Below are 14,130 nucleotides of genomic sequence, written 5' to 3'. Positions count from 1 at the left end.
GGCCTCTCCCAGAACCTATAAATGGTGTCTGGACCCCCGGGGTAGTATTTGCCCAAACACCCTGGAGAGGACACAGAAAAGACAGGTGAGTCACTCAATATCAGCACTCCACCCTTCACAGATTATGCACACACATTTGTTCAGTTTTACCCACCAGTAGCTCATTGCTCTGAGTAACAATTATCCTCCCTCCACAGGCAACCAGCTCACTTGTCAATGAGGAGAAGCTGTGCAGAGCCCAGAACAAAAGGCTACATGCTAATTACTAAAACCCTCAATAAATACAATTAAAACTTCTCGTGTACAAATTGTTATTTATGTGCAAATCTCTGCTTAAAGTGCAGTGCTAAATAAAGTGCTTGTTAATAAAGTGCAAAAAGTGCATTTAAAGTGCTATACAGCGATTTAAGTAAAAGTAGACCCAGTAATGAAGCTCTCTTCATTACATTTCCTCCCTCCTCTCTTAAGAGTACCTCAGTCCTCTGACACTCTGGATAAACTGTCAGCAACCACATTAGACTTCCCTGGCTTGTACTGGACCGTGAAGTCAAATGGCTGCAGCGACAAGTACCACCCAGCAATGCGGGCGTTAGCATCCCTCATTCGTCTTAACCATTGGAGGGCACGATGGTCAGTTTCCAAAATAAAGTGACGTCCTAAAAGATAATACCTGAGGGCCTCAATAGCCCACTTCATGGCCAAACACTCCTTTTCCACTGTTGAATATCTCGTCTCTCTATCAAGCAGCTTCCGACTCAAAAACACCACAGGTCTTCTTTCACTGTCCACCTCTTGCTGAAGGACAGCTCCAAGTCCCACTCCTGAAGCGTCTGTTTGCAAGATAAATTGCTTAGTGAAGTCTGGTGTGTGTAGAACTAGATGAGTACATACTGCTTGCTTGAGGTCCATGAATGCTCGATCACAGTCTTCCGTCCAACACACTTTGTTGGGGGCTGCACCCTTTGTTAGATGGTTCAGTACAGCTGATCGTTCTGCAAAAGAAGGTATAAATTTCCGGTACCAGCCCACCAAACCCAGAAATCCTCTCACCTTCCTCTTTGTAGTTGGAACTGGAAAGGACTGGATTGCATCCATTTTCCCCACTTGAGGCTTTATTTTTCCAAACCCAATGACAAAACCCAAGTACTCCACTTCCCTCTGGGCTACAGCACACTTCTTTGGGTTAACAGTCAATCCAGCCAATTTGATGCGGTGTAGCACCTCCTGTAGGTGAATCAGATGCTCCTCCCAGGACTGGCTATACACCACAACATCATCCAAATATGCTGCAGAAAATCCTGAAACGTCTCTCAGCACATGATCCATTAAACGTTGGAACGTTGCTGGCGCACCCTGGAGTCCAAATGGCATGACTCTAAACTGGTACATACCAAAAGGAGTTTTAAATGCGGTCAGCTCTCTTGCTTCTGGTGCCAAAGCCACTTGCCAGTACCCTTTGCACAGATCCAATGTTGTGATGTAGCTTGCTGAACCGACTTTCTCCAGTAGGTCGTCAACCCTGGGCATTGGGTACGGGTCAAAATTGGACACAGCATTTAAATTTCTAAAGTCTATGCGAAATCTAAGGGAGCCATCTTTCTTTGGTACCAGCACAATAGGGCTGCACCACTCACTACTAGACTCTTCAATTATCCTCAAATCCAACATCAGTTTTATTTCTTTTTCCAGGACTGGAATCAACTGCTCCGGTATGCGATAGCTCTTTTGACGACTCGGCACATCTTCTTTAACCCGAATCTTATGTTGAACCAGTGATGTAAATCCTGGAACTTCCTGAAAGAGGTGAGGATCCAAGAGAGGTTTGATCTTTTCCTGCTCAGTAGGGGACAGATGAGAAATGTCAACCAAAGCACAGTCTGACATGTTAGTTGGAAAAAATTTCTCAGTCACCTCCTCATCCTTAACTGCTCTCACAAATAGCTCCTGGTGCACTGGCTCTTGTTGGCTGTGGAACTCTTTCAACAAGTTGACATGAAAGGTCTGATGCTTCTTAGCTCTTTCTGGCATGTACAGTTCATAAACCACTTTACTCACTTGTTTGGTGATCTCATATGGTCCATGCCATTTTGTCAGCAGCTTGTTGTCGCTGGTAGGAAGCAATAACAGAACCTTCTGACCTGGAAGGAAGACTCTGTCTCTGGCCTTCTGATCGTACCACGTCTTTTGATGTTGTTGAGACGCTTTCATGTTGTCCTGTGCAAAAGATGCCATTTCCTGCAATCGCTCTCTCATGTTGATGACATATGCTGCAATGTTTTCACCCTCTGGCTTAGCGTCTTCCCAACAGTCCTTCAGTAGATCCAGCGGACCTCTCACTTGACGCCCATACAATAGTTCAAAGGGTGAGAAACCTGTGGACACTTGTGGAACCTCCCGGTAAGCAAATAACAGGTACGGCAGCCATTGGTCCCAGTCGGCACCCGTGTCAGAGACAAACTTGCGCAGCATATTTTTGAGTGTCTGATTATATCTTTCCACTAGCCCGTCCGTTTGGGGGTGGTAAGGGGTGGTCTTAAGTCCCTTAATCCCTAATAATTTGTAAACCTGCTGCAAAAGTTTAGACAAAAAGTTTGTCCCACAATCCGTGAGAATTTCTCTTGGTATTCCTACTCTAGAGAAAAGCTGCAGGAGACAGTTGGCAACATGTCGGGCTTTAATGGATCTGAGAGGAAAAGCTTCAGGGTACCGTGTAGCATAGTCACATATCACCAATATGTAACGGTAACCTGTAGAGCTCCTTTCCAATGGGCCCACAATATCCATACCTAGCCTTTCAAAGGGTGTCTCAATAATTGGCAGGGGTTGTAGCTGGGCTCGTGCTACTCCTTTGCCTGAAGTCAACTGACATTTTTCACAGGAACTACAAAATTTAGAAATCTGGGTATACATTCCTGGCCAAACAAAACGGCTGCTGATTCTACTCAGTGTCTTATAAAAAGCCATATGACCTGCCCATGGAATTGAGTGACCCAGCTCCATAACTTTGTGTCTGAACTGTTGTGGAAGGGCTAATGCTTCACACTGACCCTTCTTCTGATACAAAATATCTCCTTTAATAATGTAAACTGCATCTTCCCGGAAGTCTAACCGGCTTTGATGAGTTCCCTCCACCCCAGTTACCTTCTCAAACCAAGGTTTAAGAGTAGAATCATCTCTCTGGAGTGCACCTACATCTGAGGGAATGTCAAACTCAAACCAATTATTTGGCTTAGACAACTGTGCTGTCTCTTCGTTACCCGAGCCTTTAAACTTCTCTCTTCTTTTCTGAGCTTTTGATTTCTTTTTTGTTCTTCCCAGTTCTGCTTCTATAGACTCCCCCAAAAAAGGCAACTCTTCTAACACAGTTTTTGAACTTTGGGCTCTTGTGACTACATTACAGGGTTTCATTGATATATCAGTTTTAGGACATGAATCATGGGCATCTCTGTTGGTAAACACTTGGGATTCATGGTCTGACTGGTGAATAAGGTCAAAGAGAGTGGGGATATCATTACCAAGTATAACTGAGTATGGTAAAGAGGGAACTACAGCCACCTGTACCAGGTATGTTTGACCTCCCACTGTCAAATACACCTCAGCAGTAGAGTAGACATGTTCATCTCCATGTACACAACTTATTTTAACCCCCACCCCGCTTAGCTTTTCTGCTGAGATTAAGCTAGCATGCACTAGAGATTGGAAGCACCCAGAGTCAAGCAACGCTTCTTCTTTCTGCCCATTAACTAGAACAGAAACAGTGCAAACTTTCTTTTCTACAGCATCCATAGCTGGTCTTGGAACAGAACACAAAAGTGATGGCTTTGATTTAAGGGCAGGGCAGAAATGTTGTATATGACCAAAGCCATTACAGTTGTAACATCTAATCTCTTGGACTGAAGACTTGAAAAGTGACTTTTTAACATTGGGGGGTCTTTGGGAAGGGAACTCCTTTGAACTAGAAACATTTCTAGCCTGACTTTGACCAGAGCCCTGTTCACGCCCAGTGGACTTACTTGATTGGGCATAGTGAGTCTCTCGGCCAAAATAAATGTTCTTGCTCCCCTTCCTGGCTGATGTGAAAACCTCTGCAAGAGCAGCTGCTTCTTTTGCCGTCTTCGGGTCACGCTCACGTATCCAGATCTCCAACTCTGGATTAACCATTCTTAAAAACTGCTCCAGAATTATCTGCTCAGATATTTCTTGCACAGTAAATTTATCAAGTTTAATCCATCTTGAAAATAAGTCTTTCAATCGCACATACAGTTCACGTGGCGTCTCCCCAGATTCAATCTTCAGGGATCTGAAGCGGCATCGATACGTGTCAGCAGTGATTTCATATTTTGCCAGTATTGCCTCTTTCACTTTGTCATAGTTTTCAGAGTCAGCCATATCCATTAAAACATAGGCTGCGCGGGCCTTGCCGGTCAGCAGAGGGACAAGACGAACCGCCCACTCATCTCTAGACCACCGACACACCTGGGCCATCCTCTCGAACGTCATCAGAAAATGTTCAATGTCGTCATCAGTAGATAAAGGAAGAAATCTTGGCTCAATTATGGATCTGGAACCATGAGCCACCTGGACATCATCAACATCTGATTCTTCTGATTCACCTCCTTCAGATGTCATGGGTCGAGCTTGTATTCCTGATCCCTCAGGTTTTTCAAGTACAGCATGCACTTGAAGCTGCATTTGTTGAAATTGATGCTGTATGCTCTTCCACCTTTGCTCCTGGTGGGAAAAATCTTTATCAATCTTCATGTCTCTCGCCACTTGAGACCGCAGAATAGATTTCACCATCACCGCCAGTTCCTCCAACTTATCTTCAGGGTTGGTCGCTGTATTAGCCTCCATGTCACAGGAAGCTCCAGCTCCTTCATCAGGCTCTCCCTCTTGGCCTGGCTTTTTACCACCTCTGGTTATCATCTTCTCACCGTGGCATGAATGGCACACAGGGTGTTATTTGCCCAAACACCCTGGAGAGGACACAGAAAAGACAGGTGAGTCACTCAATATCAGCACTCCACACTTCACAGATTATGCACACACATTTGTTCAGTTTTACCCACCAGTAGCTCATTGCTCTGAGTAACAATTATCCTCCCTCCACAGGCAACCAGCTCACTTGTCAATGAGGAGCAGCTGTGCAGAGCCCAGAACAAAAGGCTACATGCTAATTACTAAAACCCTCAATAAATACAATTAAAACTTCTCGTGTACAAATTGTTATTTATGTGCAAATCTCTGCTTAAAGTGCAGTGCTAAATAAAGTGCTTGTTAATAAAGTGCAAAAAGTGCATTTAAAGTGCTATACAGCGATTTAAGTAAAAGTAGACCCAGTAATGAAGCTCTCTTCATTACATTTACTCATAGATGACGTCCAGAGTTGTTTTTGCGAAGAAAATAGTTTTATTTACCTTAACACAAAAACTCGGTGCCTAACGCTCCTCTGCCTCGCAAAAAGGCACGATCGAGGAATACATGTAAACAGTCGCATTCAATGACATATAGGAAATATCAGTACCAAGGATCAAGACAGGAGACAGACACAAAACCAAGTTCTGAAGGAATGAACAAATTACAATGATGAAAGAACTTATTATAATAAACAAAACAAATTGGGGTGGGTACATGTGAACTATAATACACATAAACAATAAAAGCATGTTCAAGTTTATCTGACTAATAAATTCAGTGTCTCTCACACAGACTTATTGAGCTGCAGATGTTGCACGAAAGCAATAAGAGCCCATTGATTGCTATGGTTAACTAGCTCAGTCATAATGCAGTAATTAAATATTCTGACCAACTAGTCTTGTCTTCACCGACTATAGAATGAAGCAATGTCACAAGTGGTGGTAACAACACACACAACAGCATACACTGGATTTATGGTGTCACAGTCCAAGTGATTGTCTACATCATCCAGAAGGAGTGAATGCTGCAAGTCCATGACTCCATGCAGTCTGACAGGTTTCCTTAGACAAAGATCTTTTTGACTTATTGAAATAAAACATTTTGGTAACACTATATTTGAAGGGGGTGAATAAGACTGTCATGACACTTTAATAAACATGACATAACACATCATGAACATTAATAAGCCTTCATAAATATTTATGACTGTTGCATAAAGCGTCATTTGGTAAATTATGACACTTTTAATCAAAGTTGACATTATTCAAAATGTCTTTGTTATGACAACTTGATATTAACCAAGAAATCCAAGACCATTACTGTTTAAACTTTACCTTTAAGAACATAAAGTTACCTAATTTTTAAAGTGCAATCAGTAATACTTTTAGAACAAATTTATATCAGTAATGTTATCTTGGTTAATGTCAACTTTGTATTAAAAGTGTCATAAATGACGATTTATGACAACAGTCATAAATATTTATGAAGGCCAGAAATCAAACCTGCGACTGCTGCGTCGAGGACTAAAGCCTCGATATGTGGGTTGTGCTTAACCCCTGCACCACCACAGCACACCCCTGAAATAAAACATTTAACTTAACTGCCTTGTTTGACAACTGGGATTAATTGGAATGTATGCATGATTGGATTTAATTGACTTTTTTGTAATTTATCTTAAGATGACAAGTGTTGTCAATTGGTACTACATGAATAAACTAAGTTGAACTGAATGTTTGAAAAAAAAATGATGGTGGTCCATTTCTGTTTGCTGCAGCGAGGTGTACTTGCTTCCTTTCTCTTCCTTTGCTAAGAGGGCTAGTTAGCTCTGGTTAGCTTATGTTATTCTTTAGTTTTTTCTTCTGTTTTATTCCTACGTTGCTCGTCACAACCATGATGTGTCAACTCTATAACTGACAATTTACAAAACTTTGATAAAATTTTGTGAAATAAAAGCTTAATTTTGGTATATTGTAAAGATTTCATGGACCTGATAAGCAATATGGCCTCCTTCAGAATAACATCATATAAATTGAGGTAGTTTGGCATTTTGACAACTCCGTCAGATGTCAACTCCAGAGTTTTTGTGACCATTTCAGTGAAATTGTCAAATCTCACTTAAATGTGCAATTTATTCATTTAATGTATTTTACATAAATTGCATTACTTCACATATATCAAGTTTTTCATTTTACTCACTAGTTTGTCACCACCTTCAGTTCTGTGTCAACTCCGGTCACCATCAACTGCACTATCAACTCCATTAGATGGACTTTTGTTTAAAATATTTAGTTTCTTGAGAAGAATCTAAATATTGATGAGTAAAAATATCAAGAGTATTTTAAAAATCATTTATTTATTTTTGTCAGATGTTGATGACAAAGCTCTGTGTCAGGTCGAATAAAAATGTAATTTAAAAAAAAAAAATTTCAACTGGGAGCCTGCACCTTAGCATTTCCAAAACATTGTCATATTTGCATACATAAGGTTGAGAAAAAAAAAAAAACTACAGGAAAATTAAAACCCATTGTCAGGTTCAAACACTAGACATTTCTTACACACTGCAAAAAACAGAGACAAAGAGTCAGTGATGAGTTTCTTACTCGCGAGGAGAGTGCTTCAGAGAATGCTTCAGTTACAATCTCCGACCAACACTCTGAAGTTTCTCTGCTCGCCTCGCTCTTTTATTAGATCAGGAATGCCCTAATTACATGGAGCTAAGGGGGGGGGGAAGTATACTCTGTTTGACACAGCAAACTCTTATCCATATAAGATAACTTGAACAGCACATTCTCCTCGAGGTCGTTGGGGTGTGTTCTTGTTCTGCCGCTATCTTCTGCAACACAAGAAGTGAACGAACAACAGACAGAACAAACTTCTAAAAGTGGCATAACACTATAAGCTTCATATAAGAAAGATTAAATAATAATTCTAACACCCATTTTGTCCCTATTCTCAAGAATCACTTATGTATATAATGAGCAGTGTTTCACTAACTGTTAGTGTGCCGAGGCACACCAACCTCACGACAGGGCGCACTCATGATCCCAGACATTGGTCTTGTGACTCCGCGTCTGCAGAGTAAGACGCAATGAGCTAGCCATACAGTAAATAAATCAAGTGCAACGACAAGGTTTCCCCCAGAAAACTTGCTAAGCCCAGTGGTCGGGGCATTGAGGCGGTCCACCATGTTTTTGTATTAAAAGATGTTAAGTTCACAGGAACTGTAAAAGTATGACTGTAATTATGTTACAGGGAAACATCTCCAGTGAAATGCTATTTAAACCCACAATTTTTCACTTCCATTTAATTCAAATTGTCAGCGGCTCCATCAGGCCCCCCCAAGGACCCCATAAACACTAATATTTTAAAACAGACCAATGCTGACCAAACTGAGGACCCGAAATTTCAGTCAGACACAATGTAGAAAAACAAGATCTTTATTGAGGATCAGGATACCACCGGCAATGGGACAGGAACCTCTGAGGACGGAGAAGCAGTTAATGGGTTGTAGTCTTGGGGGCCAAGGCTGAATAAGAAAAGCCACCAACCTTCTTAAAGTGTTGTGGAGGATGAGGAGTCCAGGTAGCACAGTGGTTAGTAACAGGTGACACGTCCAGGAAGAAACAGAACTAGGAGGTTAAGGGGTTGGGGCAGGATAGCAGGACAAGGCAAAACTTATCTGAGGGACAGGCAAAGAACAGTTGTCAGGGCACAGAAAAAGGTCCAATACGTGCAGGCAATATCAGGCAGACAAATCCAGGGGTGAGGCAGAGGTCGAAAGGCAGAAGCAGGGTCGAGTCCAGAAAACAGAAGCCAATGAAGAATCCGATGTGGGCTAGACAGGGCAGGAAAATCCAAGGGACAAAAAACGTGTTCAAGATCATGGTCAGGAGGAAATGCTGGATATCTACTCACACCGAGGCTTTCAAAAATCTGGCACGTCTGCCTGCCTGAGAGCTGACTATAACTGCTGGTGAACAGGTGGAAGACACAAGCCTGATTGTGCTCCAGCGCAGCAGCATGCAGGTGAACCAGATGAGCTTGATGGGAGAGGTGAGTGCTGAGGAGAAAAACAAAGCAGGCAGACGGGCCAGAAACATGACATAGACTACAGATACATAAATGTAACACTTGTTTATTGAGATTATCAATCCTGTTAAATTTGATTCAATTGTTTAGGCATACATAAGTTAAAACATTTTAAATTGTTTAACATTTAGATGCAAAATTTTAAGGAGCTGGCAAGTTTACTTTGTAAAACTTCAAAGAACAATATTCATAGCTATATTGTTTTGTTACCATAGCAACAATCTGATGCTGTGAGTTTAATCTTTGAATTTACAAATACAAATTAGTAAACTGCGATTATAACTTATTGCTTTTTAGGCTGGCCAATTAAACTACTCACTTCTCTCATATTTCACTAAATCTAACACAGTAGCTGTTAGAGGTGCTGATGATTTTAGCAGCAAGAGGGGCCCTTAAGTCAAAATCTGAAGGAATTATGATCCTTCTCCGAAGGATCATTTATGATCCTTCGGAGAAGAGCCAAAGCGCAGTGGTGCCAGCGGTGTGATTGGTCCGAGCGCTGTCGACTTTAAATGCACTATAAACCTTTCTATTATAAACCTAAACTTTAGGAATAAATCTGCTCTGCTAGTGAAATGCTAAGAGCAACAGAGACGTTTGCAGCCTGGCCTTAAAAAAAAAAAAGAATTTTTCTTTTTTCTGTTACTATTATTTTCCTAGAAACGTAAACAAGTAACGCTTAGCCTGGCGGCGGGGCTAGTAAAGCATGGCGGGCCGCCAGGCTTATAATACACTGGGGAAAACCCTGAACAATATATTTATCGTTTTCTCCTCTCTCCTGACGTCAACGTGGATGACTACAATTCTACACTTAAACAGTTTTCCTAAGTGGATTTTCAATCGAAGGATGACCAACACTGTAACTGAAAGGTTTGCTTCAAACTACAAGATAGAGGGGTACCGCACTTTTCAAACTGAAATAAAAAACAGCTTTTGTGGATGTTCTGCTAGAAACTGCCTTTTCTGCTTTCCTTGCCTTTTCTCAAATTGTGTTGAGGATAATGGATGGATGGATTTGTCGAGGATAGACTTGAATAATGAACTGATATTTTTGCGCAGAACGAGTGGCACAATAATTTAATTTATAAGTAAAAAGCAAGACGACAATAAAAATTTTTTGTTTATTAATGAAATTTGCGTTTTGTGGACACACAAAAATAAACATAAAATAGAAGGCTGTGGAATGTTTCAGAAAAGTACATCCGGCCTGAAGACATATTGTAGTTTCCAAATGTAGCCTAAACCAACTGATTGGAACTGATTGTTAAGTTACATAATGAAGCTGAACTTCCTACCACCAACAAATATTTTACATCAGAATATGAATACTCTGGAGCAAAATTGGGGAAACAAAAGCAACAGCATTAAAATGTTTACCAGTAGAAATTTACTGGAATTGTGGGTTTTAGCTTAGCATAAACATCTAAATCTTGTTGGTGAATTTAAGCAGGCACTTCCTACAATGTAATAACTTTATAAAAGTTTGCTGAAGTTAGATAATGTCTTCAGATATTTTCGTTGTTGCCACTTCTTCCAAAGGTAGGAGTGTCTCTGCAAGCCAGTAAGTATACTTAGTGACTAAACATGCTATTCATGCAGTTATATTTTCAATGTGTAAAACTAGATTTCAATATTGTGAAAAGTTTTCTGAAATTAATATTATAATTGTAGGTGTCAGAGGATAAACATTGAGTGAATTTGATTATAAAATCCATCCATTTTACATCTCTCCGAATATGGTCTGTTGTTTTCAGTTTAACAAAAACACGGAAGCTGTCTCTACCCAATCCATTTTCAGATGTATGAAAATTCAGATGTTGAGCTACTGCTCAACGGCAGTAGCTCAAGCAGTCACCCTTCTAGATGTGTTCATAGGTAGGTAGATAGGTCAGTCAAACTTTATAAATAGATTACAAACCAGCGTTCTGACAACTATCCCATGCACCGCGCGCTTCTTCTTTTACGGGCGAAAATGAAGTTGGCGGCTGCTTACCGTAGTTGCTAGACCTGTTGTGGCTCAATATTGGTCCATATATAAGGCGCACCAGATTATAAGGCGCACTGTCGGCTTTTGAGGAAATTGAAGGTTTCCTTATAGTGCGGAAAATCCGATATGTAATAAAAGTGTTTCATTAATGAAGGGGAAAAAACTCAATCCAGACATTAAGTTTAGGGTCTGGTTCGCAGAGTATGCAGTTAAATTTTTTTCCCAATTATTCAATGGAAAAAAAAACAACTAACAAAACAACTAACAACTAAACAAAATAAAATTGTAATAAAAACTTTTGGAATTGTAATGATTTCTATTTTTTTTTTTAAGTTTTGTTTAAAAAAAATCTTTTTTTTATTAAATAACTAATTTTTGTCTTGTGAACTTAAAAAGTTATTTGCCAAACATAAACTTTTATTTGCACACATCAGAAATTTTTTGTTGCTAATTTGGGGCCTACCCACTACATCATGTGAGAATCACAAGCAAAACTTTGAGTCACAAACAAAAACTTAGAATAGCAAGAAAAGATTTCTGACATGCACAAATAAGTTTGTTTTGCAAATAAATTTTTCACTTCATGAGACAAAAATGTGTGATTTTAATTTAAAAAAAGTTTTTTTTTAAGAAAAACTCAGCAGGCTTTTCTCATGGTGACATGCATTAACAATTACATTTTTTCTTTTTTTTTTTTTGCAGTTCCATATTAAAGTTTGATGCAGCTCTGCTTTCCTGAATGGACCATCTTCATCTCCACTGCAAGTGTAGCAAACAGGCAGCTCTTGTTTTATAGATTACAGTACACTAAAAGGTTGCATTGTGCCCTTGTTTATATTTTTAATAGTGTAATTCTATAAAGACAATATGTCTGGTGGTGTAGCTCTGATTTGTTTAGCTTTCTGACCGTTATGCTAATCCGGGTGAGTGTTTATAGCTGTGCGCTGCTTTACCTGCTATCGGATCGCTCCATATGTCTTTTTTTTTAACTGCAGTGAGCCTCGACATAGCCAAACTCCGTCAAGTATGGCATTGTTTTTTATGCCACATTGATTCATCGTGTTGATGCATTTTGACGTGCTTCACCCCCGACCCCGAGGCAATTTTCCGCCGCAACACGCAAAGGTCCCCATTCACTCAGTGCGTTATAGTTCCACATGACATCGCTTAGGATTTGTTGCTGCGCGTTTGCGCAGTGTGAAGGAAAGAGGAAACCAGCTGCACAGGCAGGCTGCGAAATGAGATGCAGGCGATCAGTTTGTCTGATCGGCGATCACCGATCATACACTTTTTCACAGAAATCGGCCGATTATGATTGCTGGCCGATCGATCGGCACACCTCTAGTAATTATATTAACAAACTTACGTTGGCTTCATAAATAATAATCTTAATTTTTACATTTTTGTTCACTGTTATCTCTGACAATATTAATTTCTAGAGATGTGCCGATCAGGTTTTTTCCTGCCGATACTGATCACCCATGAGGACCGATCACTGATACCGATCACCGATACCGATCACATAATTATTATTATTTTTTTTTTATCATAAACACTACATTACATTATGTGGAAAAAGGAACCATGAATTCACCTTAATTTAGACAAAAACTTGTTTTTAATAACTTTTTCCAAGAAGAAAACTAAACAAAACAGGCATTCTTCAAATTGTACTGCTATCGGTAATACTATCTTTAACAGACTGATAACATATGAAGGCTCTGAAGAGGCTAAATTATGCAAAGAGCCAAAATAAAACCTCTCAGCATTGCCAAAAAATTCAAGTATAAAACTCAACATTCAAAGGCAAATACAGGTTCCATTACAATAAACAATCCAGTTACTGAATGAAAACTTCCTGATAGCATGGCGGCTAGGTGATTACTGCTAGTTCTGAGTGGCTGTTTCTGACTGAGCGGAGTAATTATGCAGAGCAGGGAGGAGAGATCGATTATTTTTTTAGAGATTATCTGTCTCATGTTAGGACAGCGAAAGTTTTAATACGTATGTAAAATGTATTTTTTTAAGTTAGATGCTGCAGCTTTAAACAGAGGTTTGGTGTGAGAGTCACTGCCAGGTGGAGCAGAAGCGGCGCTCCGTCTGTGAAATATTACCACTTGTAGCGCGTAGCAGCGGTTCAACAGCGAGAGCAGAACCGGCGTCTTACATGGCAGCTTGAAGACTTAAATAACTTTGCGGGTTATTTGTTTAGCTTTCTGACCGTCATCTAATCCGGGTGAGTGTTTGTAGCTGTGCGCTGCTTTATCTGCTATCTGATCCTCCATATGTCGTTTTTACTGCAGTGAGCCTCGATGTAGCCAAACTCCGTCAAGTATAGCATTGTTTTTATGTCGTATTAGCTTAGTCGTGTTGATGCATTTTTACGTGCTTCAATTTTCCGCCGCAACACGCAAACTTCCCCATTCACTGTTATCTCTGAAAAAATAGAAAATGAGTGCGTTATAGTTCCACATCGCTTAGGATTTGTTGCTGCACGTTTGCGCAGTGTGAAGGAAAGAGGAGACCAGCTGCACAGGCAGGCTGCGAAATGAGATGCAGGTGATCGCCGATCACCGATCATGCACTTTTTCACGAAAATCGGCCCGATTATGATTGGTGACCAATCGATCGGCACACCTTTATTAATTTCTATTTTAAATTACTAAACTGTTGCATTGTTTTTGCGTTTTTGCTTTTTGTCAATATTGCAGGCTATTGTTTTTTTATTGCGATCAGAGAATGGTAGGTTTATTTGTTGGCATTGAATTACATTACTAACACATGCACCAATGGGCACCCTTAAACTTAAAAAATGTACTCTAATATAATGTCACTCAAAGAACTTATATTTTGTTGAAATACAAAATGTAACATGTTTTTTTGGTTCATTGCCAGATAGTCTAACATAGTCAATACTGATGAAAATGTTTTCGTTCTGTTCTGCAGATGCTGCTCTACTGGAATCTCCAAATTCTACAGCTTCTGAGGTGCGCTATCCATCGCAAATGTAACAACTATTTTTTTTCAATGAAGTCATTGAAAAAAATAGAAATGAGATGTTCAAATTAAAATGTTCTTTCATTTTAATTCTCTGTATTTGAATTTTAAGTTTTTATTTTTGTTCTTTAAAATACATT

General features: G+C 39.9%; 1 long non-coding RNA gene across 1 annotated transcript; it reads right to left on the bottom strand.

Moving 5' to 3' along the window:
- Positions 1–8,338: 8,338 nt before the first annotated feature.
- On the bottom strand, positions 8,339–11,256 carry LOC145554960 (uncharacterized). The gene is made up of 2 exons (XR_014091016.1): positions 8,466–11,256; positions 8,339–8,396 (listed from the first exon to the last, which is right to left on the bottom strand). It is a non-coding gene; the product is annotated as an uncharacterized LOC145554960 (long non-coding RNA).
- Between the last annotated feature and the right edge of the window lie 2,874 nt (positions 11,257–14,130).

The sequence above is a fragment of the Poecilia reticulata genome, chromosome 14 (genome assembly GCF_904066995.2).
Source record: "Poecilia reticulata chromosome 14, P_reticulata-male-v2, whole genome shotgun sequence".
Taxonomy (NCBI): domain Eukaryota; kingdom Metazoa; phylum Chordata; class Actinopteri; order Cyprinodontiformes; family Poeciliidae; genus Poecilia; species Poecilia reticulata.
The sequence above is the reverse complement of the archived record's forward strand: the minus strand, read 5'-3'. Positions and strand labels throughout refer to the sequence as shown.